Source organism: Daucus carota, chromosome 6, assembly GCF_001625215.2.
Source record: "Daucus carota subsp. sativus chromosome 6, DH1 v3.0, whole genome shotgun sequence".
In the NCBI taxonomy this organism is placed as follows: Eukaryota; Viridiplantae; Streptophyta; class Magnoliopsida; order Apiales; family Apiaceae; genus Daucus; species Daucus carota.
The window spans coordinates 7,528,257-7,534,490 of record NC_030386.2 but is presented as its reverse complement, the minus strand read 5'-3'; the positions used below and the strand labels follow the sequence as shown (position 1 = coordinate 7,534,490).

The window sequence follows — 6,234 nt, the reverse complement described above, 5'->3', positions numbered from 1 at the left end:
TTTAACTCAAATACCTTATAACACTTTCAAAAAGATACTCGTAAGCAATATGCTATATAAACTCAAAAGCAACACACTCAGTCTATCAAACTTTGTAATAAGATAGAGGAAAATGAACTCACATTTTACCTTGCCTGTACTTTATATATATTTATTTAAAACACAGAAATGTCATTTTGACAGGCCCTTTGTCTAAACAGCAGAAACTAGTAATAGAACATACACATAAGGATCATGTAAAATAATGTATAGAGGGTGTTCTATAACATTATATCCATGAATAATCATATAGTTTCCACTTTGACTAAAGAGCTAGACCTCATGAGCCCATTAATTCGATGGAGTGGAGTACATAATAAGCATATGCTTAAATGCTCAGCTGCTTACCATAGCACTACTTGTAAATTGTGTAAACAAAGAAACTATAAAGCGGGTCTTGTTCAAAAGAATGTCCATTTTGAGGACATTAAGTTATTGCACAAACAGAGCACATGTCATAACCAAGCAAACAAAAGCAGAATCCACATTTTACATCAGCTGATTCTTTATTCTCAAGCAATCTGGAACCTAAAGCTACCAGCTGGCTGGGCTGGTGCCACAAAGCTTAAAACAAACAGACTTTTATAAGGTAGATCACATGTACCTCATTTACGTCTAAAAAATTCAGGTCAATTGCTTCGCTTATTTCATCAATCCACGTTACTTGCCTCATCTTTTGTGTCTGAAAAAACGAGAGACACGAAAACATCTTTGATTGCAATAATCAGGAACAATCTCATTAGGACCAAGATCCAAGTTCGGGTCATTTCTTGGTGAACGTAATCTGCCATAATTTCTTGAAATTCGGATGCACTGCTACTTCGTCCAGCATTGGCCACTGAACGAACACCACGTCCTGCATGCTTTAGGCTCTCCTCTTTAACCTTCTGGACAGCTTCACCTCCTGATGCATAGCCCCTTGTAAAGACTTCTCCCTGAGACATGAATCCTGGAATTACATGGCGACCCTTGGAGCCAGAGATTCCTCGCTGAAAGCTTGATCCATAGTGGTGCGATGGTATCCCAGAAAGTCCAAACTTTTTTTCTGCTGCGCAGAGCAAACGGAAGCTTTCAATGGTTTTCGGGTTTACATCTGCACAAAGTTCCCTTATAACTCGAGCACTGTTCACCTTTCCTATGATTTTGCTAAATAACTGTTTCGAGTTTGCCATCTTTCACAGTACAATCTGAAAACAGCAAACCGTTAATGATGATCATTCACAAACATAACTGAATATATTCACTACATCCACTAAATGACAGCTGATAAGTGATATATACTTTTTGATATACTACTTCGATTAGAGATAGTAATATTAGTTCATTACTACCCAGTCTATTTAGAAAATATAAGAATGGAAGGAAAACCAAAATTCTGACAAGAAGCATCTAAGTTATAACAAGTTCGAGTGATTTTGACGGGAAACAAGAACACATGAGTATAAACATCTCAAATTCTTGACCAAATGTAGAGCAGGATTCATACAAAACAGTATACAAACATAAATTTAAAAAAATCTAGTCATTCTAATTAAACTATATAATTCCCATAATAAAAGAAAATTATTTATACAGTTATTATGTTAAAAGAACATCATACATTGGAAATAAATGGATGCTATACTTTAAGTTACTTGATATAAGTCTACTTCTGTCTTCACAAGTGGTATCCTAAACCAAAAATTTATGAAATACTTTTTATATTACAGTTTTTTTAGTGTGTGCCCATGAGTACACAATAACAACCACTTTTTAATTAGGTGGCGGATTTTTAGTGGCTCCAACTCATTAATAATGATGGCCCCCTGTAATGCACAAAAATCTCCACCAATAAAATCTGCCGCCTAAGTAAAAGGTAGTTGTTATTGTGCGCCAATGGGCACACAAAAGAGAGACCCTTTATTTTTTAATCTACAAGTTAAAAAGAAATATAACAAGCTATGATTTTATCCAGGGGCTACAACTAGAAAATACTGTTTCCGCAGTCTCATCTTCCCGTAATCAATCCTTATCAATGCCTGCTAGGTTCAATAATTATACTGTGCACATTTCCTGCTGAACACTAATTTTAATCCAATGCCTTCGGTCATTATTCCTCGACTTCCATCTAATAAACAGCATCACCTACTAGGTTCATTGATTTTGCTGGTTTACCAACAGACGATAAATATTTCAGTTCCACAATAACATGCTTCTGCCAATCACTTGGACCAAGTATCCACCCCGACTGAACCCCTTCATAAGCTTACTCCCTCCCAAACAATTTGTCTTTGCTCCATCAGATATACCTAAACCTACTAATTTCATGTAAGCTTTCAAGATGCCAACTGGTTTTACGCAATGCAACTTAAACTATTAGTTTTAAAATTTATGCAAACACCTATATTAAATCTCTTCCTTGTCACAAAAAGAGAATGTAGGTAGCAAGTGGCATTTACAAAGCCTTATAAGATGGCAACTAGGTTAATGCATACGCAGATCTTAATTACTCCCTCCGTTCCAATTTAGATGTCCATTTTTAAGAAAAAAATTTGTTTCAATTTAGTTGTCCACTTCAACTTTCAATGTAAAATTATATTTCCAAAATCAATTCTACTTCAAATATTTCTTATTTATATTTCCTGGATCAACCTCATTCCATATATTATGTTCATTTAATGTAATTAATTTATAAACATTCACTTTTATTAAACTATGTGATTTTTTGAAAGTGAACATATAATTTGAAACAGAGAAAGTACCATTAAACCTTTGTCCCTGTGAATAATATTCAACAATTTAATGAAAGTCTCTGATAACATACTCAATGCATTGTTTTGAAGATAATTGCCGATAAAAACGTCTAATTTATTTGAAATCCATATACTCTACATCAAATTCAGTAATTTTCGACTATAAGCGGATAATATACTCTAAATTCATAACAACACGATTGGTAACCCCTTACAAGATGCTGACTGTTTCGGTAACAGGATCGATTTTAATAACATCAAAATCACCAAATAAATCCCCCAGTGAAGATGACAAATTCAAGGGAGATTCAAAATTAACATGAATCGATTTGTGAAAATGTAAAAACACTAAGAGATTTAAAATCAATATGAATCGATATGTGAAAAATGTAAAAACACTAAAATTCCATACGAAAGAAAGATCCAAACATTTAGCTAAACAAAACTCACAATTCAACAGATATAGATATACATATTAAGAGAAGCAGAACTTACAACAAGAGCGAGCAGACGATGAAATTAAAAAGGGCAGCACTGACTTCTATCAAGTGGGGTGGATATAAACTCGTTAGATTACCCGACCCGTTTCTCCTTTCCGCTATCAGCCCGTTAGTTTGTGTATGCTTTTAGTGAGGATTTAAGGGCCTGTTTGGCTATCCCCAGAAGCACATTTTAGCACTTTCACCTCCTTATGTGTCATTTAACAAAAAATGTAGAAGTGCTTATTTTTAATTTTTAAAGTCAGAAAGCTAGATTTTTTTGAATTATTTTTAGTGATTTGTATTTTATTATGAGAATTTTAAATTTTTAATGTGTAATAAATTTTATTTATTAATAAAGTTTTTTGTATGATAATAATATGATTTTTTTTAATTTATAAATTCAAATTACCAAACACTCAATTGATTTTTAAGTAAAATTTTTCAAACACATTTAATAATTTATAATTTAAATTCACTTATCATTTATAATTCATTTTTTTTACTTTAAACAATAAGTAAATGGGTGTTTGGGTGGGGTTTTTAAGCCCCGCTTCTGGAGTTTTAAGTTAGAAGCACTTATTCACACTATTTATGTAAAAAGTCGAGAAACACTTATAAAAAGCTAGGATTCTTAGCTTTTGTTTCATGACTATACTTTTTTTTCAAACATTTTAATCACTTACAAGTTTTAACTAACTTCTACATCACTTTTTTTACTTAAAGCAAGAAACACTTATTTTAAACTCACCCAAACGACCCTTAAGTAACTTATTTTAAATTAAGCCAAACGGCCCCAATATATCTGTTTCCGAAAAATATATGTTTATGCAATAAGTCAGAAATAATTAAAAATTAAAAATTAGTTTGAAATATTTTTTCTTAATATTTTAATTTTTTTTTGATAAAATTTACTCAGAAGTCAAAAGTTACCCATGTATCACTTTTATTTTTATCATTATATTTGTAATAATCCATAAATCAATAATAAGACAAAATCATACTTAAGACATTTTAAATTCGTCAATAATCACGTTAAGTCATAAGTCAATTTTTTTTAATGTAGGAACCCGCAGTCGCTATCCTTCGGGTGCGCACTAGTTAAACCCACGAGCTCACGCAATAGCCTGCAAACCACGTGAACCAAGGTAAACCTCACTTAAGCGACAGACTCTGGTCCATTAAACATAATCACAAACTCTCCTCCCTTTGGGATTCAAACCTGTGAGCAAGAGGATATAAGTCCCCTCTTTAACCAACTGAGACAACCCTTGCGGGCCTCATAAGTCACAATTTTATAATCAGCCAAATGGGTTCTTAATGTTACTAGCTGAGAGGTTAAAATGTCTGTTTGAATATTTGTCTTATTAATAACTTATGACTTATTAAAAATGTAATAACAAAAAATAAAAGTAATTTATAGATAACTTATTACTTATGGGTGACTTTTATTTAAAAAAAAGTTTTAAAAAATGAAGTCACTAAAAAAAGTCTATCAAACTTGTTAGGAATATGTGATGCTTGATGATACAAAGTTATTTTATTCCGTACTTAGAATAAAATCCAATGTAGCTGATCAATGGCTAGCATGCTGATGCAGTAGCAATTGATTAGATTCACTCATTAGCGGCTGATGTGGTACTGTAACAAAGCTGGAGTTCCTTAGCAATTGATAGGCTAATAAAGTAGTAGGACAATGCTTTTGCAGACTATCCCAGTTTGTATTAGTATATATTCACATTGTAATTTTGATTTCAATGTATTCAAACACCTAGAACTGAATAGCAAAGCAATAGAGATAACAAGAAAAATATTGTAAGCTTCTGCTTTTCATTTCTCTTTTGTGAGCAGCCAAGTATTCTACTTAAAGAGTTCTTAATATAAAAATCTCTCAGGTGGATCAAACAATCCACCTGAAAATTTTAAGATCCTTGTTCTATTAACTTCTGTTTAGTTTTTAATATCTATTGTGTTTGAAAATAATCTGTTAAGCAAAAAAATTAGTGGAAATTTTTTGCAGATTGTATTCAACCCCCCCTTCTACAATCTAACTTATTGTTTGCATTGTCAAATAACAAAACTAACATCTGATTTTAAGTTAGGTTCTAAGTTATCTCTAATTTAAGTCAATTTTTGACTTATTACACAAATAGACATTTTCAGTGAGAAGACAAGTTGAAAAATAAAATTTGAGAAAACTAGTGGAAACATAAAACATGAATAAACAAGAAGAAACAAGTAATTACCTTTTGTTGGTCAGATATGAAGGTGTAGCCATAACCCTCTCCCAAGTTCAAGCCATCCACTGATAGCATTAGAAACCAGTTCTAACTATTATAACTTTCAGTCTCCATCCCTTCCAACTATACTAAGCAGTCGTCCACCATAAATTGTTTCCAAAACCCATCGAGACCTAGAATAGGACTACAACCTGTCTTCCAAGATTTTTTCAATCCATCATAGCATACACAAAACCTTTAAAATGAGGGGCATCTTCTTCATTATGTCTTGTTGTACATATTTTGATAGTGTTCTTCTTGTTACTACTAAGAATTTCATCAGTAAACCTCCTTAAACCAACATAATGCTTGATCATCTGTTCTTGCACCCTTTATAATGCCCTTTGGCTGATCTTGCAAGCTTCAGCATCACAAATATGAACTTTGAGAACTTGTTTAATTTCTTCTTGCATTCTGCCAATTTCTAATTAATTAGGAATTCTCCTTATCTTTTTTACCATACAAGTCTTCCAAGTAATTCACTGTCACAAACTTATTATCAAAATGTTAAATGCAATTGTGTTCATCATTTAGTGTCTTGACCTGTCAACCCTCCAACTCTTTCATGTATAGTATCCACATTTTGAAAGGACACCCATTAGCACAGACAACTTGAAGTCTATGTAGGTCATCCGCACCATTGTTAGGAATATGTGATGATTGATGATACAAAGTTATTTTATTCTGTACTTAGAATGAAATTCA

The 6,234-nt window shown here is 32.4% G+C and overlaps 1 non-coding gene across 1 annotated transcript; it reads right to left on the bottom strand.

Annotated features, from left to right (window-relative positions):
* Positions 1-405: 405 nt before the first annotated feature.
* On the bottom strand, positions 406-3,451 carry LOC108224519 (uncharacterized). Its single transcript, XR_010284639.1, has 2 exons — positions 3,267-3,451; positions 406-1,226 (listed from the first exon to the last, which is right to left on the bottom strand). It is a non-coding gene; the product is annotated as an uncharacterized LOC108224519 (transcript).
* Positions 3,452-6,234: the final 2,783 nt, after the last annotated feature.